The sequence below is a fragment of the Felis catus genome, chromosome A1 (genome assembly GCF_018350175.1).
Source record: "Felis catus isolate Fca126 chromosome A1, F.catus_Fca126_mat1.0, whole genome shotgun sequence".
NCBI classification, from domain to species: Eukaryota; Metazoa; Chordata; class Mammalia; order Carnivora; family Felidae; genus Felis; species Felis catus.
The window spans coordinates 82,856,859-82,879,145 of NC_058368.1; the positions used below are offsets into that span (position 1 = coordinate 82,856,859).

Below are 22,287 nucleotides of genomic sequence, written 5' to 3' on the forward strand. Positions count from 1 at the left end.
TGGGAAGCTAGTTTGTCGTCCCGCGCCTTCCAGCGCCGCCCAATCAGGTCGCAGATCGCCGGGCGCCGTTTTGGGAGTACGTTGGCGTGCGGAGCAGCCCGCCCTGCCTCCGGAAGTTACGCGCTCAGTCCCGCCCCCGGAGAATCCCGGGCGCCGGCCGGGGTTGGGTCTACAGTGCTGGTTACCCTGAGCGAGTGAGCCGCGGTCTCAGCGGCTGTAGTCGTTGTTGACTCCGGCAGGTCGACGGTCCGATCCCCGGCCTAAGGTCGCCTGGCCGCTCTGTTTCTCGCTTCTGCCGGTTCCTTGAGGTGAACACGCCCGCAGACCTCGAGTGGCCGGCCGAGACGGTGCTGCGCAGCAGATTCATTGTCGCGAATGCCTAGTGGACCTCGCCGTCGAACCAGCAGCCCGCCGGGTTGTGCAGTGGGTACCCACTCATGCTCAGTGCAAGGATTCTCCAGTCTGCTGTTTTGACCTCCCATTCACTTGGAACTGAGGGCCCTGCGTTCTTTGATTTTTGAGAATATTCTGACTTCTAATATTTAAATAGTGACAGGCGCATTTTAGGGCATTTGCAGGTTTTTGCTTGTGTAGCAGAGTGATCCATTAGTCGTGTTTAGATTTAATAGCCTCGAAAGAAAACTGCACAATTAAAAGGGTTAAAACTATATATATACATATATATATACACACACACACACAAATATATATATATATACACATATATAAATACACATGTATATGTGTGTGTATATATATATTGTGTGTATATACATATATATATATACACACAATATATACACATATATGTATGTGTATACACAATATATATGTGCGTGTGTGTATACATACATATATATATATACATATATATATACATATATATGTGTATATGTATATATATACATATACATATATACATATATATATACATATATACCTATACATATATATACATATATATGTATATATATGTATAAATGTATATATGTGTGTATATATATATGTATACACACACGCACATATATATTGTTGCCTGGGCAGGAGGCAACTGCCTGGGCCTGAAGACTACCTGCCAAGGTACACTGTAAACACTATCCTGGGAGAGGGAGGAGGAACCATTCATCTTGTAAGGCACAATAAACAAACATTTTAGAATCTCTTTAAAAAAGAGCATTTTGGGTCACCTGGGTGGCTCAGTCGGTTAAGCGCCCGACTTCTTAATCTCACAGTTCGTGAGTTCAAGCCCCGCATTGGGCTCTGTGCTGACAGCTTAGAGCCTGGAGCCTGTTTTGAATTCTGTGTCTCGCTCTCTTTCTGTGCTCCTCCCCCCACTCATGCTCTCTCTTCTTCGAAAATAAATAAGAACATTAAAAAATTTTTAAAAAGAGTGTTTTATTCAGGTCTAGATTAGGACAACTTCCTGCGATACACAATCCTCGGTATAGAGTTATATACATTTTTTACGTTAAAAGTCCCATTTTATTATGCAAAGAATGTTTCCAAGAGTTGCAGACTTTAAGTTTCCAGTATATGCAGCCCTGTATGACTTTAATCTTGAAGGAATCAGGGAAGTTTCTTACTTTTTCTTATCTTTTTGTGTTAAGAATGCTCCTTTTTGTTATTTTATTTAATGAAGCAGACATAGTGTGTGCTACAGACCTTGGTAAATGTTAAGTAGTTTCCGGAAGCCCAGGAGTAGGGTCCCCAAATGTTAAAAGTTGAAAATTTTCTTTACCTGGGAAAACACCTCCCACTCTCCCAAGTCCAAACTGTGACATGAACTTTTATCTACTAACACAACAAAACTTTCTTTGTGAAAAAGGAAAGTTGAACACCGCATTAAATATACAGAAAAAAGACAAACAGCTTATTTACAAGAGAAGAAACATAGATGTCCAATAAATAGTGAAAAAGTCTTCAGCCTTAATAGAAATACAATCCATACTCTTTAAGCCATAAATTTTAAATGTAGAAATGAGAGAATCTTTTCTCTGACCACTTAGTTTTACATATTAACTTTTGAGATTGTTACCTTTAATAGGAAGTTATGGTGTAAAATTCAGTATAGGCATATATGTAGTGCTGTTTTTCTCATTTTAGGCCTGTATTTTAAAAGTATTGTAATAATTACAAGTGTTGCTGCTGTATCAGTGTTACCAAAATAACTTTCAACTCTTATTACTGTCGTTACCCCTAAGGCCTCCCCCTGGAAGGTAGTGTAATTTGTACTCACATCACACAATTTCCAGTTAAAGAACTGGGTAGTGACCAGAGACTGATAGCAAGATAACAGTGTATTATTTCTTCAGTTGCTGAAGATCTGCCCTCCTGGGGTGGTTTGTCAATTTGTGAACTGTTTGCAGACACAGACTTGTTCTCAGCTCTGCTATCTGCAGATGGAAGTCCCTAGGGTCTGGACCTGGTTGCCAAGTGTGTGGATGCCTCTGGAGCACTGGAGTTCTGAGTTTCTGTTATTTAAGAAGCTTTTTTTTTTTAAACATTTATTTATTTTTGAGAGAGAGTGTGTGTGTATGTGTGTGGAGGAGGGGCAGAGAGAGAGAGACAGAGACAGAGACAGAGGTTCCAAAGCAGGCTCTGTGCTGACAGCAGCAAGCATGCTGTGGGGCTTGAACTCATGAACCTCAAGATCATGACCTGAGCCAAAGTTGGACGCCCAACTGACTGAGCCACCTGGGTGCCCCAAGAAGCTTCTGTGGAGCTTTTTACCTTCTGTTTTGAAATCCAATTTCAGAAACAAGGTTCATGGTGGCTGCAGGCCAGAATTTGGCTGTGGTACTTGGTTTTTTCCTCAAGTGTTAGAATGAGTTGTTTTAACAGAACTGTGAACAAACAAGCCTCTAGCGTAGGGCACCTCTTGGAAGCCAAATGTAGATTGTGATGGGGCAGTAATTCGGTCCATTTTAGTGAGAATTTCTCTATAAATGACAAAGTAACATAGCAACAAAATACCCTCTGCCATTATTTTGAATTGAAATTATGTAAGCAAAGTTATCATAGAGTATATGGATAATTCAAATGAACTCCCAATTATTGAAACCTTAGTCTTTTAGAGTCTGTCAGTATATTGCCCTAAACCTGAAGTAACCCAAGAAAGCACAAATTAGCCTCATAAAACCCTGTACTAAAACTAGACCTTACAGACTTTTAAAGTCCACTTTAAGTCTCCTATTTAGGAGACTTTAAGTCTCCTATTTAGCACATACTTCATAACTTATTTGGGTGTTTTCTCAATTCCTGCCAGATTCTAGGGTCTAAACTTGAAGTGGGGAGCAGGTGGATGCAGGAGAACTAAAGTTGCAGCAAGAAGTGATCACCTCAGTGTCCTTGGTGGAGGAGGACACAGCTGTACCTGTGCGTATACTCAAAGCTGACACAGAATCACAATTGCAAACACAGTGCAGTTTGTGAATTGAAGGTCTAAAATCGTACAGAATTTTTGTCAGAAAAAGGCAGACTTAAATTTCCAATCCAAACTAGAGCATTAACGTACATCTCAAGGAACATCAGAAAAATGACAGAGAAATAAATACAGACATTTACACGGGGTAACTGTGGCATTCTGTTTCTCAGTTTATAATTGTAAAGAGCTGCTCTTCACCTGCTAGTGTGTTTTGCCCTCTTAAGTCACATCTAGTCCTTCAATTCATTTCAACAACAGGGCTGCCTAGATTTAGGTGTCTCTGGTTTTCTGTCTTTCCCATAGAATATATAAGTTACTGATGTTAGTATTATAATGAAAGAATGATAACTTGTTCTTTGGGAGTTATTAGGGATAAACATTGTCCAATTTCAAAGCAAAAAGTTCAAATAGCCACAGTTCTCACATTTGTCTTTGATACAAGAAGGGGGCTTCTATAGAGGTCCATTGAAAGCTATGTCTCCTACTTTGCGAAGATCTGGCCTGCAGCTTGGATAGAGCAAACTGTGATGCTCTGGCCTTTCTGCTCCTTTCTTTTTTGACTATCTGGGCAGCTCTCTAGTCACTGAGAGTGGATTTTAGGTGAACAAGTGGCTGGAGTAGCTATAAGATCACCCCTCTCTGTCTTTAGGCCAGCCCCTGGGCCTTTCAGAGAGCTTTGTGTGTGGAAAGGGTGGACCTGTTTGCCTTCGCCTATTTATTTGGACTGCCTGCCTTGCTTTCAGTTTGTTGTCCACCTCTGTGATGGTTAGCACTGGCCTTACCAATATATATATTTTAAACTTATTTATTTATTTTGAGAGAGAGATAGCATGAATGGGGATGGGGAAGAGAGAATCCCAAGCAGGCTCTGCACTGTCAGCACAGAGCCTAGCATGGTGCTAGAACTCACGAACTGATCATGACCTAAGCCAAGGTCAGCTGCTTAATTCACTGAGCCACCCAGGTGCCCCTGCCCTTGGCAACATTAAAGGTAGTGTTCTTATTGTCCCATGAGTAGTTGGAAGCAAACAGACATTTCAGAAGTTCATAAAAAGGCCTAAGGGAGATAGATGTTTGTTCTGCCACAGAAACCAGATGATAGCTGTCTTTTCTGAGGCTACCAACTTCTTTTCAAAATTTAAAATGCAGAAGATACCACAAAACCAAAGACTATAGGGCCAAAACTTTGTAGTGTAATGTTTGGATTTACAACTTTTACCTAGACTGACATGTTGACTCACTGCTTTTTCCTTACTCCTCAGGAAGCAAGCCTTCCTGACTGTGGGGGTTCCTTGAAGTACGTCATGGATGATGGAGGACCCCAGGGCCATCCTCACTGTTACAGGATTTGTCCAATGCACCCAGGTGGCCACATGATTGATGTTTTCTCAGGAATAAAGCATTACATTGAAGAATCTTACATAATTCAGAAGGTTTGACATACTATGGAGAAAGAAAGGAACATGGAACTTGGAAATTAGCTGAACTCTAACTGTGAAGACACAGCTGAAGCTCTGGGAAATATTTTCTTGCTTGAAGTGGATCTATCCTTGCTTCCAGAGGGCAGCAGAGGAGGGGAAATCAGCTTGGACACATTTTTCAGGGCATCTTGGTTTGTTGAAAAAGAGGTATCATGATGCATTTTAATGTGCTTTAAGTTTATTTTAAAAGAAAAGCAAAGAGTGAACACCAAGCATGAATGCCATAGTATTTACTGCTTTCAACCATCTTGAACTGTTTGGTGCCATTCAAATCAAAGTTCTATAATAATGAGAAGGTCTATTCTACTGAATTACTGTGACTAGAATTAAACATGTACTCAAACGCACACACTCACATTCACACCTCCATCTTTGAGCATCACTGCCATATAAACTGCAGTGAATTCCCAAACTGCAACTGATCATGTTATTTAATGAGTCAGAAAGCACTTTTAAAATCACCTGAGGGATGTGGCATCTAGGTGGCTCAGTTGGTTAAGCATCTGGACTCCTGATTTCTGCTCAGGTCATCATATCATGGTGAGATCAAGCCCCAGAGGTCATGATCTCATGGTCGTGAGATAGAGCCTCACATTGAGTTCTATGTTGGACTCCATGCTGGGAGTGGAGCCTGTTTGGGATTCTCTCTCTTCCTCTCTCTCTCTGCCCCTCCCCCGCTTGTGTGTGCACTCACTCTCTCTTTTATTTTTTTTAAGTTTATTTATTTTTGAGAGAGAGAGAGAAACAGCAGGGGAGGGAGAGAGAGAGAGAGGGAGAGAGACAGAGAGACAGAGAGACAGAGAGAGAGAGGGAATCTCAAACAGGGTCTGCACTGTCAGTGCAGGTGCTCGAACTCATGAACTGTGAGATCATGACCTGAGCTGAAACCAAGAGCTAGATGCTTAAGTGACTGAGCCACCCAGGTGCTCCCTTCTCTCTCTCTTTAAAAAATAAAATAAAATAAAATCACCTGAGGGCTACAGGTCATTTTATTAACACCACTCCCATTGGGTTGTAGACATGTGGATGTGCCATTATAAGGTAAGTTAGAGTTGAAATATTACTAAAAACCCTTTTCTTGAGAGCTTGCAGGAGAATCTGGGAGCAGTATTTTTTCTTTGCACCATGTAGAGCTTACCTGCACAAGGTTCTGTTCTCAAGTACTCAAAGAAGAGGAACCTTTGCTGGTGTGGATGGTGTTTCTGGTTGCCATGGTGATAATGGTTTGGGGATGTGTGGCGGTTGATGAAATAAATATTAACTTATAGTATTGAGTATGTCCCAGGTGCTGGCTTGGTATGAACTATTCTGCAGAGACAATGGCTGAGAATGAACAAAGTGAAAACCGGTCTGGAACACACAGGTAAGGGGTTGTGCAGAGTAGGGGGTAGGGGTCACAGCCCTGGCCAATTTACCTAGGTTCAGAAGGTGTGAGGGGTTGGTGGTGTTTCACCATAAGTAATTTCACAGAAGAATGGCTTTTGGATGTTGATGTATTTTGTAGTTGGTAGAGAAGTCGGAGAGAGGGCACCCCATCTGTCTGAAAGGATCTGCAAATCTCAATAGACGTGACAGCTGAGTGCTCTTAAGAAGGTACCTGGCTTTCACAGGGCTCACTTTGAGCCTGCACGCAGGACTGATTAAGACAATAAAAAGAATTGTTCTAAGGATGGGGTATTGGAAGAATGATGCACCTTGTAATCTTGGGAAGAGGGTGGATCTGGAGTCCACTGTGGAGTTACTTCACGAGAGTGGTGGTGGACCTGCAGCGTCTGGCTGATGAGATACCGGCCTTTTTTTATGAAGTATGGGCGTGGTTTCTGTGACTTTGTTCTAAGGGCTGGAATTTCCAAGGAGCAGGATTGTTAAGATGTAGGTTCCTGTAAGAGTTGATGCCTGGGGAGTGGACAAGTCCCCTTTTGTTGCTGGGAAGTATGTCTCTAGCGGCTGGAGTGGGTATTACAGGCATCTGGTAAGTGATGGGGTGGTTACAGGGGACAGCAGGCTGTTGTCACTCATGATCTTAATGGATGCATTCCTTATGGAGAGATGTTAGATTTTATGGATAGGTATCCTCATAAAGTGTGATTGTTGAGTTTAATAGTAGATATATTTTTATTACTTCTATCAACCTCCTTGTAGTTGGTATTCCAATGAGCGGTGTGTTACAATATTGCCTGCGTTTTATGTATTTGCATACTGAAAATGTTGATGACTCCCCTACAAATTGTACGCTGGAACATCCAATTAATTATTAATACAGTTTTATTTTTGACAATGAAATAAGTGTCCTCCTGTGATTCTTAGCTTAAGCCAGGGGGAGGGAGCCCTGTTTGGTACCAGTAGTGAGTAATGATATGGGAAACTTTCAGCTGTTAATGTTTGTCAGCCTTGCTCCTGGGCTCCCCCGAGAAGCTACAATTTAACATTTACCAAGGTCAGAATGACCTGGCAGAACTTCAGAGCATGGACTCTATTTCTTCCCTGAGCACACATTGTATCTCTGCTTCATTAAACAAACATACAAAAGGGGCGCCTGGGTGGTGCAGTCGGTTAAGCGTCCGACTTCAGCCAGGTCACAATCTCGTGGTCCGTGGGTTCGTGCCCCGCGTCGGGCTCTGGGCTGATGGCTCGGAGCCTGGAGCCTGTTTCCGATTCTGTGTCTCCCTCTCTCTCTGCCCCTTCCCCGTTCATGCTCTGTCTCTCTGTGTCCCAAAAATAAATAAACGTTAAAAAAAAAACATACAAAACAAACAGACAAAAAACCACAAAGGAGAATTTTGAACAGAAGATAAGAAAAAGAAAGAAACATCCCTGGTTCCCATAAGATTAAAGTCACATAGCCCTGCACATACCAAAAAGATAAGATAAAGTCTGTAACTTTCTGGAATGTCCTTCGTCACATAGATTTGTAACTCTCTATTGAAAAACCATGTAACCCTGTGCCAAATGTTCCTTCTCCTGAGCATTCTCTTCTTTGGGAATATTGTGTATGCTTGGCAGCAGCCCTAACTTGAGCTCAAATAAAACTCTTTTCCTTTCTCTTTAAAAGGGTTTCTTGCGGCGCCTGGGTGGCTCAGTCGGTTGAGCGTCAGACTTCAACTCAGGTCATGATCTCACAGCTCATGAGTTCGAAACCTGCGTCGGGCTCTGTGCTGACAGCTCAGAGCCTGGAGCCTACTTCTGCTTCTGTGTCTCCCCTCTCTCTGCTCCTAACCCACTCTCATTCTGTCTCTCTTTCTCTCTCAAAAATAAACAAACATTAAAAAAATTAAAAAAAAAAGGGTTTCCTCATTTTGTGTGGATAGTACCATAGTCCCTCCTGGGGTACATTATAACATTCTGTTGGGAGCCAAACTCGATATTTGTTATTGTGAAAGAATAAGGAGTCCATGAATTGTTTGTATCTTGTTTCATATTCCATGAGTCCTGGTCTTAGTTTCACACCTCCATGAATCACACAGGGTGTGTTCTCTGCAAAGGGTATGTTTGAGACAAAGGGCAGCCTCTGTGCAGCTGGCCAACTCTAGCATCAGAATGCTGTCAGTAGGGAGTTACTGGGACCCTAACTCTGAACCTGTTCATGACACACAGAGTAAATAGATTCTAGGTTTATACCCTTTGGGGAGAAATTTTGTATCTATGATGACAACCTGAAGAAAATTTGTAACCTCTAACCTTTAGCCTACCCCCTAACCTGAACCCTGAACCTCGAGCCCAAACCCCAATCTGAAACCCTAGCCCTAAACCTTGAACTGCAAACCCAGATCTCTAACTCCAACCTGAATCTGAACCCTGAACCCAAAACCTGGACCTAAGCCCTGAACCTGGAAACCCTAACCCCTAGCAGTGTTAACAATAGCCAAAATGTAGAAACTATGCAAATGTCCATCAGTGGTGAGTGTATAAACAAAATGTCATTAAGGTTTAGACTTAAGATTTTATTGTTAGGGCCATGCGTTGGGGTCAGTGGAAGGCTTGAGATCAGGGCCTGTGTTTCATCCCCCTTTTCCATCTCTCTGGCCCTCCAGATTGGACAGGACTCACCCAGGATCACACATGCATCAGAGGTTGATCTGAACATCGGTCTTCTGCCCCTTCAGCCCCGGGTACTAAGAGAAGGAGAGTCAAATGTCCGCTTGGTCCCTGACTATTTCAGATCAAACTCAGACCCAGTCCAGCATTGTGGAGAGCCTCAGAGATTACACAGGATTCTTCCACCCTCTCACCTGGAGAGGGTGTTGCTAGCCACACTCTGCCTGGGCAGCCCTAGGTTTCAGCACAGCCCTGACCCACAGGGCACTCAATGGACATGTGTCGGTTTACATAGGTCTGAGTGCAGCATCCTATAAGACCCCATGTGCAGCCCTTCTTGTGGAATGGGAGGGCCCTCCTGGCACTGGCTGTATCCCTGGTCCCATTGGAGCCATCAGCAGTAGACAGTCAGGTCTCAGACAGGACAGCCCTTGGCCTCTGACCATCCAGGCAGGCATCTGTGGTCCACCAGCTCAGGTCCTAAAACCCCCCATAGCCAATTACTGAGCTGACTGTGCTCTTGGCAACTTAACAGGTCTATGGGCAGTGTAGACCAATCCACAGGATGTTTCCATTCCCAACGTCTGTGTGGTTGAGACAAATAACTCTTCCCTCCTAGCCTCCTATCCTGCCAAGAGATATAATAACCCTCCAAATGTTGAATGTGGCCTTGGCCACAAGAGCCACACAGCAGACTGGCCCTGTAGTCCTTGGCCTCTCTGTTGTAATGTAAGTCTTGGACATTTATACTTGTTAAGGATCAAGAATATAGGAGCAACTGTGTTTCCCAGCAGGCAGTTTCTCACTGAGGCTGCATGGTCTCAGAGAGCCACATGCATGACTCCAGGACCATGGCCACCAGAAAGCCTGCCAAGTGTGGATTCTGTGCTGTGGAATAATCCTGGAGTCTCCCACTCCTTCACTGAGCACTAATTTCCTTACCTTCCTCACATGTGGTCTCTGCTCTTTGTAAAGGAGAGAGAAGAGACTCGAAGATGGGACAATTTGTTCTATGACAATGTGTAATTAATGTGGCCAGGCGCAGGTGTGACTCCTGGTCTCCTTCCGAGGGTTAGGCTTAGGGTTAGGGGTTAGGGTTAGGGTTAGGGGTTATGGTTATGGTAGGGCTAGGGTTAGGGGGTTAGGGTTAGGGTTAGGGTTAGTGTTCCAGTTAGGGTTAGGGTTAGGGTTAGGATTTAGGTTATCATTAGAATTTGGGTTAGGGTTAGTTTAGGGCTAGGATTACGTCCCAGGTGGCTCCAGGTGCTGGACTCACCATAGGGCACTTGTCTCCCTGAAGGTCTGAGTGTAGTGGTCAGAGGAGGGTGCCATTTAGGGTTAGTCTTGTTTTGCAAGTCTTGAGACCTCTATGGGCCTATGGTCTGGTAGTCCTCAGGAATTCTGTTTTATATCTACATTCATGGTTGTGAAATGATATTGTGATGTTTCAGTTTACATGTCACGTATTTATCCACCATTTCTCGACCCCATTTGAGTTGTGTCAGTCAGTGGAATTGGTTCGCTATGCAGAGAGAGCCTTAGTTACCCTCTGATTTGGGGTCAGGGAAATCTGTAGCGCCGAAGTGGCACCAGTCCTGTGATCTCTCTGGATCGATGAATTGAAGGCCCATGCATGTTGGGAGTTAGGTGTATGGTGCGGGTTAACGATGAGGTGAGATTTAGCTTAACGTGTATACCGAAGGTAACAGTTAAGATTAGGTTTGGTCATAGGAGGCTCTTGGTGCTATACACCCAGTAGGGAAGTTGTTTCCCCGCAGGGCTGATTGGGTGGTCTAAGGAGCATCCCAGTGAGGCTGAGTTTTGGGTGCCAGGGTCACTCCTCGGTTAGACCTCAAGAAATCCCCTGTGGATCTCCTTCTGGTCTTTGGAAATGACACCGAGATGTTCCAGGTTCCATGGCGAGTAATCTTCCTCTGCTTATGGGCCTCACGTCCATTGTGTCCTCAGACTTAAGAATTGGGTCCCCACTGGGGAAAACTTTAGCCAAGGTTAAGGTTCGGTCCAGTGGTGTTGCCAGGACCAAAGTGACACCAGTGCCGTGATCACCCTGGAAGGCTGAATGAGGTCCATGATTGTGCGGGTCATGTGTAGGGTTAGGTTTAGAGTTGGGGTGAGGTTTAGTTTGAGCGGTGTGCTGAGTGTCATGGTTTAGGTTAGGGTTAGGTCCCAGGAAGCTCCAAGTGCTGAAACTCCAGCAGGGTAGTGGTCTCCTCAGAGGATTGAGTGTAGGCCTCATTTGAGCAAGCTGTTCAGACTTAGTCTTTGCCAAGGCCAGCCTCGTGTGTGTGTGACATTTTCAGTTGAGCCTCATCAACCCCCTTGTGCAGCTCCATGCGGGCATTGGAAATATCATGATGATGTTCCATGTTCCATGATGAGTAATCCTGCACCACTTTGGGCTCTTTGTTCGTGGTGTTTTCAGAGATAGGAATTGGGTCCCCAACCAGAGAGATCCTTAACTAGGGTTAATATTCTGTCCAGGGACTTCACCAGTGCCAATGTGACACCATTCCTGTGTGTCGTGAGGGTTGTGTTAGGGTTTGGGTTTGGGTTTGATGTTAGGGGTGAGGGTTATGGTTAAGGTTGTTGTTAGGGGTTAGCGTTAGGGGTTAGAGTTAGGTTTATGCATTAGGGTTGGGTTTAGGGTTAGGGTTACTGTTTAGGGTTATGGTTAGGGGTTAGGGTTTGGAGTTAGGTTTAAGCATTAGGTTTGGACTTGGGTTAGGCTTAGGTTTAGGGTTAGGGCTTGGGTTTGAGAGTTAGGGTTATGTTAGAGTTAGGGTTAGGGTTAGGGTTAGGGTTAGGGTTTGCATTAGATTTAGGGTTAAGGTGAGGTCTAGGTCTAGGACATTGTTAGGGGAATGGGTCGGTATTTGGTTTAGGGGTTAGCGTTAGGGTTAGTGTTAGAGTTTTATGGTTAGGTTTAGGGTTAGTTTTAGGTTTTTTATTTTTAGGGATAGTTGGTTAGGGCCGGGTTAAGGTTTAGGGTGAGGGTTAGGTTTTGATCCCAGTTGTGTCCAGGCGCTGAACCCAAAGCTGTGCCTTTGTCTCCCTGAGGTGCTGTCTTGAGGGCCCAAGGGAGGGTGCCCCTCTGGATAGTATTTGGTTTCCAAGGCCATAGAACTCTATTGGCCAGTGGTCAGGTAGGCCTCAGGAATCGTCTCCGACAGCCTTGTCCATGCCTTGGAAACAACATGCTGATGTTCCAGGTTCAATGCCGAGTGATCCTGCACCACTTCTGGACCCCAGGCATGTGGTGTTGTCATATATTTTACTGGGTCCCCATGGGTAGATAGCCTTAGGTAGGTTTATTGTGTGGTCTAGGCACGTTGCCACGGCCTAGGCAACTCCAGTGTCGTGACTTTCCTCATGCGCTGAAGTGAAGGCCCATGTGAAGGTGCGAAACAAGTGTAGGGTTAGGGTTCGAGATAGGGTTACGTTTCGGTTCAGTGTTCTGCTTAGTGTTAGGTTTAGGTTTTGGTTTAGGTCCAGGGGGCTCAAGGCACTGAAACCACAGCAGTGCAATTGTCTCCCCAAAGGGCTGCATTTAGGGCCCAATGGAGTGTGATGGTCAGGATTAGTCTTTGGGTTCCAAGGCCAGACAACTCTATGGCCTATTGGTCGAGTAGGACTCAGGAATTCTCTCAGGTAGCTGTAGCCAGGTTTTGGGAAATAAAATGGTGTTCTACGTTCTATGCCGTGTGATCCTGCACTGCTTCTGGACTCCAGTTTCGTGGTGTTATTAGACTTTTGCATTGGGTCCCCATAGGTAGAGAGCCTTAGCTAGGGTTAGGGTTTGTTCCAGGGAAGTCACCAGGGTCCAAGTGACTCCAGTCTCATGATCTCCCTCGAGGGCTGACGTGAGGGCGTATGCCACGGTGCGTGTTCAGTATACAGTTAGGGTTGGAGATAGGGTTAGGTTTTGGTTGAGGGTTCTGCTTGGGTTAGAGTAGTGTTAGGGTTAGGTCCCAGGAGGCTGTAGGTGCCGAATCCACAGCAGTGCAGCTTTCTCCCCAAAGGGCTAAGTTGAGTGTACAAGGGTTGTTGCCGGTCAGGATTAGTCTTTGGAATCCAAGGACAGACAACTCTTTGGGCCACTGGTCGGGTAGGCCTCAGGAATCGTCTTGGGCAGCTGTAGCCGGGCCTTGGAAACGACATGGTGATGTTCCAGGTTCTATGCTGAGTGATCCTGCACTGCTTCTGGACCCAAGGCGTGTGGTGTTGTCACATGTGGGTATTGGGTCCCCATGGGGTGAGAGCCATAGCTAGGGTTAGAGTCCGGTTCAGGGACCTCGAGAGGGCTCAAGGGACTCCAGTCTCGTGATCTCTTTCGAGGGCCAAAGTGAGGGCCCATGCGAAAGTGCAAGTCCAGTGTAGGGTTAGGGTTCGAGATAAGGTTAGGTTTCGGTTGAGGGTTCTGGTCAGAGTTAGGGTTAGGGTTAGGGTTAGGGTTAGGTTCCATGAGGCACCAGGAGCTGAACCCACAGCAGTGCAGTTGTCTCCCCGAAGGGCTGAGTTGAGGGCACAAGGAAGGTTGCCTTTCAGGATTGGTGTTTGTTTTCCAAGGCTAAACATCTCTTTGGGCCACTGGTCGGGTAGTTCTCATAATCCTCTTGGGAAGCTGCACCCGGGAAAAGACTTCGTGGATATTCCAGCTTGTTTGCTGAGTGATTCTGCACCTTTTCTAGACCCCTCGTGTGTGGTTTTGGTACACATGGGTATTGTGTACCCATTGGAAGAGATCCTTAGCTAGGGTAAGTGTTCAGTCCAGGGATGTCGCCAGGCCCAAATCGACTCCAGTCTAGTGATTTCTCTCCAGGACTGAAATAAGGGCCCATGCCAAGGTGTGGGTCAAGTTTAGGGTTAGGGTTTTAGATAGGGATATTTTTCAGTTGAGAGTTCTGTTTAGGTTTAGGGTTAGTGTTAGGGTGTGATCCCAGGAGACTCCAGGCACAGAACCCACAGCAGTGCAGTTGTCTCCCCTAAGGGCTGAGTTGAGAGCACAAGGTGTTTGCTGGTTAGGATTAGTCTTTGTGTTCCAAGGCCAGGCAAGTCTATGGGCTACTCGTCTGGTCAGCCTCAGGAATCCTCTCGGGCAGCTGCAGCCAGGCCATAGAATTGAAATAGTGATATTCCATGTTCTGTGCTGAGTGTACCTGCACTACTTCTGGACCCCAGGCACGTGGTGTTTTCTCACCTTGGTATTGTGTCCCCATGGGGAGAGAGCCCTAGCTTGGGTTAGGGTTCGGTCGAGGGACGTCGCCAGGGCTGAAGCAACTCTATTCTCCTGATCTCCCTTGAGGGCTGAAGTGAGGGGCTATGCGAAAGTACTGGTCGAATGTATTGATCGGGTCCGAGATAGGGTAAGGTTTCGATTGAGGGCTGTGCTTAAGGTTAGGATTAGGGTTATGGTGAGGTCCCAGGATGCTCCAGGCGCTGAACCCACAGCAGTGCAGTTGTTTTACTGAAGGGCTCATTTGAGGGCACAATTGAGGGTGCCGGTCAGGGTTAGTCTTTGTGTTCTATGGCCAGACAACTCTATGGGCTACTGGTCTGGTAGGCCTCAGGAATTCTCTTGGGCAGCTGGAGCCGGGCCTTGGAAACAACATAGTGATGTTCCAGGTTCTATTCCAAGTGATCCTGCACCGGTTCTGGATCCTGAGGCATGTGGTGTTGTCAGACCTTGGTATTGGGTCCCCATGGGGAGAGGGCCTTAGCTAGGGTTAGGGTTCAGTTCCGGGACGTCGCCAGGGAAGATACGACTCCAGTCTCATGACCTCCCTTGAGGGCTGAAGTGAGGTCCATGTGATGGTGCGGGTCAAGTGTTGGGTTAGGGTTCTAGATAGGGTTAGGTTTCGGTTGAGGGTTCTGTTTAGGGTTAGTGTTAGGTCCCAGGAGGCTCCAGGCACTGAACCCACAGCAGTGCAGTGGTCTCCCGGAAGGGCTGAGTTGAGGGCACAAGGGGCGGTGCCGGTCACGATTAGTCTTTGGGTCCCAAGGCCAGAGAACTCTATGGGCCAGTGGTTGGGTAGGCCTCAGGAATCGTCTTGGGCAGCTGCAGCTGGGCCTTGGAAATGACATGGTGATGTTCCACGTTCTATGCCGAGTGATCATGCACCTTTTCTAGACCCCAGTTTGTGGTGTTGTCATATACTGTTATTGGGTCCCCATGGGTAGACAGCCTTATCTAGGGTTAGAGTTCGGTCCAGGGACATCACTAGGGCCTAGGCGACTCCAGTCTTGTGACCTTCCTCGAGGGCTGAAGTGAAGGCCCATGCGATGGTGCAAAACAAGTGTAGGGTTTGGGTCGAGATAGTGTTGGGTTTTTTTGAGGGTTCTGCTTAGGGTTAGGGTTAGGGTTAGGTCCCAGAAGACTCCAGGTGCTGAACCCACAGCAGTGCAGGTGTCTCCCTGATGGGCTGACTTGCAGTCACAAGGGACGGTGCTTATCAGGATTAGTGTTTTTGTTCCAAGGCCAGACAACTCTATGGGCCACTGTTCGGGTAGGCCTCAGGAATCCTCTTGGGCAGCTGTAGCTGGGCCTGGGAAATGACATGGTGATGTTCCAGGTTCTATGCTGAGTGATCCTGCACTGCCTCTGGATCCCAGGTGCGTGGTGTTGTCAGACTTTGGTATTGGGTCCCTATGGGGAGAGAGCCTTAGCTACGGTTAGGGTTTGGTCCAGGGATGTTGCCAGGGCCAAAGAGATTCCAGTTTTGTGGTCTCCCTTGAGGGCTTGAGTGAGGGCCCATGCGACGGTTCATGTCACGTATAGGATTAGGGTTTGAGATAGGGTTAGGTTTTGGTTGAGGGTTCTGGTTAGGGTTAGGGTTCTGTTTCTGGTTAGGTTAGGGTTTGAGTTAGGACCGAGGTGGTCCAGGTGCTGAACCCACAGCAGTGCAGTTGTGTCCCTGAAAGGCTGAGATGAGGGCACAAGGGGCGGTGCCGGTCACGATTAGTCTTTGGGTTCCAAGGCCAGAAACCTCTATCGGCCAGTGGTCGGGTAGGCCTCAGGAATCGTCTTGGGCAGCTGTAGTGGGGCCTTCGAAACTGCATGGTGATGTTCCAGGTTCTATGCTGAGTGATCCTGCACTGCCTCTGGATCCCAGGTGCGTGGTGTTTCAGACTTTGGTATTGGGTCCCTATGGGGAGAGAGTCTTAGCTACAGTTAAGGTTAGGGCCAAGGACAATGCCAGGGCTGATGCGACTCCAGTCTATTCATATCTATTGAGGGCTGAAGTGAGGGCCCATGGTACAGTGCAGGTCAAGTGTGGGGTTAGGGTTCTAGTTAGGGATTGGTTTCAGTTGAGGTTTCTGGTTTGGTTTAGAGTTAAGGTCAGGGTTAGGGTTAGTGTTAGGGTTAGGTCCCAGGAGGGTCTAGGCGCTGACCCCACAACAGTTTTGATATCTCCCGGAAGGGCTCATTTGAGGGCACAAGCAAGGGTGCCAGTCAGGATTAGTCTTTGGGTTCCAAGGCCAGACAACTCTATGGGCCACTGTTCAGGTAGGCGCAGGAATCATCTCGGGCAGCTGTAGCTGGGCCTGGGAAATGACATGGTGATGTTCCAGGTAATATGCCAGGTGATCCTGCACTGCTTCTGGACCAAAGGTGTTTGGTTTTGTCAGACTTTGGTATTGGGTCCCCATTGGAAGAGAGCATTAGCTAAAGTTAGGGTTAGGTCCAGGGCGTCACCAGGGCCAATGCGACTCCAGTCTCATGATCTCCCTCGAGGGCTGACATGAGGGTCATGTGATGGTGCGGGTCAGTGTAGGGTTTTGGTTGGAGATAGGGTTAAGATTCAGTTGAGGGTTATGGTGAAGGTTATTGTTAGGGACAGGGTTAGGTCCCAGGAGGTTCCAGGTGGTGTACCCACAGCTGTGCAGTTGTGTGCCTGAAGGTTTGAGTTGAGGGCACAAGGAAGGGTGCCAGTCAGGATTAGTTTTGGGTTCAAAGTCCCTCAACTCTCTGGGCCACTGGTCAGGTAGGCCTCAGGAATCCTTTGGGCAGCTGCAGCCGGGTTGGGAAACGACATGCTGATGTTCTAGGTTCAATGCCAGGTGATCCTGCACCGCTTCTGGACCCCAGGCACGTGGTGTAGTCAGACTTTGGTATTGGGTCCCCATGGGGAGAGAGCCTTAGCTAGGGTTAGTGTTCAGTCCAGGGATGTCGCCAAGGCCAAAGCGACTCCAGTCTTGTGATCTCCCTCAACAGCTGAAGTGAAGGCCATGCGATGGTGCAGGTCAAGTGTAGGGTTAGTGTTCGAGATAGTGTTAGGTTTTGGTTGAGGGTTCTCAGGGTTATGTTTAGGATTAGGGTTAGGACCCAGGAGGTCCAGGCGGTCAACCCACAGCAGTGCAGTTGTCTCCCCAAAGGCCTGTGTTGAGGGCACAAGGGAGTCTGCCTTTTTGGATTAGTCTTTGTGTTCCAAGGCCACACAACCCTATGGGCCACTCTTCGCGTAGGCCTCATGTATCCTCTCGGGCAGCTGCAGCCGGACCTGGGAAATGACGTGGTGATGTTCCAGGTCTATGCTGATTGATCCTGTACTTCTTTTGGACTCCAGGTGCATGCTGTTCCAGGTTATGCCGAGTGATCATCCACCGCTTCTCGACCCCAGGCACCTGGTGATGTCAGACGTTGGTACTGGGTCCCCAAGGGGAGAGAGACTTAGATATGGTTGCAGTTCGGTCCAGGGACATCGCCAGGGCCAACGTGAGTCCAGTCTCATGATCTCCTTTGAGGGCTGAAGTGAGGGTTATGCAACAGTGTGTGTCATGTAAGTTTTTGGCTCGCTATAGGGTTAGGGTCCGGTTGAGGGTTCTCGTGAGTGTAGGGTTAGGGTTAGGGTTAGGGCCCAGGATACTCCAGGTGCTGAGCCCACAGCAGTGCAGTTGTGTCCCCGAAGTGCTGAGTTGAGGGCACAAGTAGGGGTGCCGGTCAGGATTAGTATTTGGGTTCCAAGGCCAGTCAACTCTATGGGCCACTGGTCAGTAGGCCTCCGGGATCCTCTCGTGCAGCTGCAGCCTGGTCTTGGAAATGACATGGTGATGTTCCAGGTTGTATGCCAGGTGATCCTGCACCTCTTCTGGACCCCAGGTGTGTTGTTGTCAGACTTTGTTATTGTTTCCCGTGGAGAGAGACTTAGCTATGTTTAGGGTTCGGTTCCAGGATGTCACCAGGGTGGAAGTGACTCCAGTCTCATGATCTCCCTCGAGGGCTGAAGGGAGGGCCCATGTGATGGTGCGGGTCAATTGTAGGTTAGGGTTAGAGATAGGGTTAGGTTTCGGTTGAGGGTTGTTGTTAGCGTTAAGTTTAGGGTTAGGATTAGGTCCCAGGAGGCTCCAGGCACTGAACCCACAGCAGTGCAGTTGTGTCCCCGAAGGGCTGAGTTGTGGGCACATGGGAGCATGCCAGTCAGGATTAGTCTAGGGTTCCAAGGCCAGACAACTCTATCGGTCACTGGTTGTGTAAGCCTCAGGAATCCTCACGGGCAGCTGCAATCGGGCCTTCTAAATGACATGGTGATGTTCCAGGTTCTATACCGAGCAAACCTGCACCGCTTCTGGACAACAGGCGCGTGGTGTTGTCAGACTCTGGTATTGGGTCCCCATGGGGAGAGAGCCTTATGTAGGGTTAAGGTTAGGTCCAGGGACGTCGTCAGGGCTGAAGCAGCTCCAGCCTCCTGATCTCCCTCATGGGGTGAAGTGAGGACCCAAGGGACGTTGCGTGTCAAGTGTAGGGTTAGGGTTCAAGATAGGGTTACGTTTCGGTTGAGGGTTCTGGTTAGGGTTAGGTTTAGTGTTACTGTTAGGTCCCAGGATGCTCCAGGCACTGATCCCACAGCAGTGCAGTTGTGTCCCTGAAGGGAAGAGTGCAGGACACATGGGAGATGCCAGTCAGGATATGTCTTTGGGTTCCAAGGCCAGACAAGTCTATGGGCCACTGGTCGTGTATGCCTCAGGAATCCTCATGGGCAGCTGCAGCTGGGCCTTGGAAACGACATGGTGGTGTTCCAGGTTCTATGCCTAGTGATCCTGTACCGCTTGTGGACCCCAGGCGCATGGTCTATTCACAATTTAGTATTTGGTCCCCAAGGGGAGAGAGCCTTAGCTAGGATTATGGTTTGGTCCAGGGACGTCGCCAGGGCCAAAGCGACTCCAGTCTCATGATTTCTCTCGAAGCCTGAAGTGAGGGCCCATGGTACGGGGTGGCGTTAGGTTTCAGTTGAGGTTTCGGGTTAAGGTCAGGGTTAGGGTTATGTCCCAGGAGTCTCCAAGCGCTGAACCCATAGCAGTGCCGTTGTCTCCCAAAAGGGCTGAGTTGAGGGCACAAGGGAGGATGCTGGTCAGGATTAGTCTTTGGGATACAAGGCCAGACAACTCATTGGGCCACTGGTCGCATAGACCTCAGGCATTCTCTTGGGCAGCGGCAGCTGGGCCTTGGAAATGACATGTTGTTGATCCAGGTTCTATGCCGTGTGATCCTTCACCACGTCTGTTACTCAGGTGTGTGTTGTCAGACTTTTACATTGGGTTCCCTTGGGGAGAGAGCCTTATCTAAGCTTAGTGTTTGGGCCAGGGACATCGCCAGGGCCGACGCCACTACAGGCTCGGATCTCCCTAAAGGCATGAAGTAAGGTCCCAGAAGGCAGTGCTGGTCATGTTTATGGTTAGGGTTTGAGATAGGGTTAGGTTTCAGTTGAGGGTTCTGGTTCAGGTTAGGTTTAGTGTTAGGGTTAGGTGCAGGAGTCTTGATGCTCTGAACCCACAGCAGTGCAGTTGTGTCCCTGAAGGTCTGAGTTTAGGGCACAAGGGAGGGTGCTGGTCAGGATTAGTCTTTGTGTTCCAAGGTCATTCTATTCTATGGGTCACTGGTCGGGTAGGCCTCTGGAATCCTCTCAGGCAGCTGCAGCCAGGCATGGGAAACAACCTGGTTATGTTCCAGCTTCTATGCCGAGTGATCCTGTACCGCTTCTGGACCCCAGGCGCGTGGTGTCAGACTCTGGTATTGGGTCCCCATGGGGAAAGAGACTTAGGGAGGGTTAAGGTTAGGTCCAGGGACGTCTCCAGGGCCAAAGCAACTCCAGCCTCATGATCTCCCTCAAGGGGTGAAGTGAGGGCCCAAGTGATGGTGTGGGTCAAATGTAGGGTTAGGAATCAAGATAGGGTTACGTTTCGGTTCAGGATTCTGGTTAGGGTTAGGTTTAGTGTTAGTGTTAGGTCCCAGGAAGCTCCAGGCACTGAACCCACAACAGTGCAGTTGTCTCCCCTAAGGGCTGAGTTGAGGGCACAAGGGAGGGTGCCGGTCAGATTAGTCTTGGGTTCCAAGGCCAGACAACTCTATGGGCCACTGGTCGGCTATCCCTCAGGAATCCTCTCAGACAGCTGCAGCTGGGCCTGGGTAACAACCTGGTGATGTTCCAGCTTCTATGCCTAGTGATCTTGCACTGCTTCTGGACCCCAGGCGCATGGTGTAGAAGACTTTCGTATTGGGTCCCCATGGGGAGAGAGCCTTAGCTATGGATAGGGATCGGTCCAGGGACATCGCCAGGGCTGAAGTGACTCCTGTCTCGTGATCTCCCTAGAGGGCTGAAATTAGGGCCATGCCATGTTTCAGTTCAAGTTTAGGGTTTTGGTTCAAGATAGGGTTAGGTTTCGGTTGAGGGTTATGCTGAGATTTAGGGTTAGGGTCAGGATTAGGTCCCAGGAGACTCCAGGCACTGATTCCACTGCAATGCAGTTGTCTCCCCGAAGGGCTGAGTTGAGGGCACAAGCGCAGGTACCGGTCATGATTAGTCTTTGGGTCCATGACCAGACAACCCTATGGGCCACTGGTCATGTACGTCTCAGGTATCCTCTCGGGCAGGTTCTGCCCATCCTTGGCAACAAACAGTGATGTACCAGGTTCCATGCTGAGTGATTCTACACCGCTTCTGGACCCCAGGCACGTGGTGTAGTCAGACTTTGGTTTTGGGTCCCCAAGTGAGAGATCTTTAGCTACGGTTATCTTTCTCTCCAGGGATGTCGCCAGGGCCAAAGTGACTCCAGTCTTGTGATCTCTCTTGAGGGCTGAAGTGAGGGCCCACGCGATGGCGTAGGGTCAATGTAGCGTTAGGGATCGAAATAGGGTTAGGTTTCGGTTGACGGTTCTCGTTAGGGTTTTGTTTAGTGTTAGGGTTAGGTACCAGGATGCTTCAGGCAGTGAAACCACAGCAGTCCAGTTGTCTCCCCGAAGGTCTCAGTTGGGGGCACAAGGGTGGTGTTGGTCAGGGTTAGTCTTTGGGTTCCATGGCCAGAAGCTCTATGGGCCACTGGACGGGTATGCCTCAGAAATCATCTCGGGCAGCTGCAGCCGGGCCTTGGAAACAACATGGTGATGTTCCAGGTAATATGCCAGGTGATCCTGCACCACTTATGAACCCCAGGCGCGTGGTGTCAGACCTTTGTGTTGGGTCCCCATGGGGAGAGACCCTTAGCTATGGTTAGGGTTGTGTCCAGGGACATTGTCAGGGCTGACACGACTCCAGTGTCCTGATGTCCCTTGAGGGCTGAAGTGAGGGCCCATGTTACGGCGCGGGTCCAGTGTAGTGTTAGGGTCGAGACAGGGTTATGTTTTGGTTGAGGGTTCTGGTTAGGGTTAAAGTTAGGGTGAGCGTCAGCGTTAGGTCCCAGGAGGCTCCAGGCATTGAATCCACAGCAGTGTATTTGTTTCCCCGAAGGTCTGAGTTGAGGGCACAAGGGAGGGTGCTGGTCAGTAGTCTTCTTTATAGCAAGTTCACGTTTACCTGAGTTGAATGGACTCCCTGAGTCTGCCCTCAGCTCTGACTGTGCTTGAGGCTGTTCTGGTTATAGTTAGGGGTAAAACCCGGAGAGAGATACGCAGGAAATTTCATGGCGGCTAAGGTGGTAGAGCATTGGAGAGAAAGTGTTCTGAACCGGGAAGAGAACAGTCTCATTTCTCCCAATCCACAAACATCTGCCATCTTTGTTGTCTACCACTCTTCAGCTGCCTCCTCCCTTCATGGGGTGCTTATAAGCAGGCAGGTGAGCAGGGGCCATTCCCACTTGAGGGGGCCTTCCTGAGAGTTGCATCTTCCAGAATTTGATCATTGCAGGGCAACTTTTAGTAGAGTTTTGAACAAAAATGCAGTAGCCATTTGACCAGTATCACCCAGGCAGAAGCGCGGGGAATGTGAAAGAGTACTCAGCCCAGCACCACTGCCAGCAGAAAGTGACCTTCTGGTTGGACCTGATGCTGCCCGGAACCTACCAGGAGGGTAAAGAAGCTGATCTAGACTCAACACAACTCGAGCTTGTCCACTTTTG

The 22,287-nt window shown here is 48.1% G+C and overlaps 1 long non-coding RNA gene across 3 annotated transcripts; it reads left to right on the top strand.

Annotated features, from left to right (window-relative positions):
• Positions 1–5: 5 nt before the first annotated feature.
• LOC109499405 lies at positions 6–8,002 on the top strand. 3 transcript variants are annotated; one of them, XR_006597088.1, is made up of 5 exons: positions 6–423; positions 3,266–3,375; positions 4,687–5,052; positions 6,191–6,268; positions 7,958–8,002. It is a non-coding gene; the product is annotated as an uncharacterized LOC109499405 (long non-coding RNA). The 3 variants fall into 3 exon arrangements; XR_006597087.1 differs by lacking the exon at positions 7,958–8,002 and having other exon boundaries at positions 13–423; positions 6,191–7,517; XR_002742132.2 differs by lacking the exons at positions 6,191–6,268; positions 7,958–8,002 and having other exon boundaries at positions 4,687–5,611.
• Positions 8,003–22,287: the final 14,285 nt, after the last annotated feature.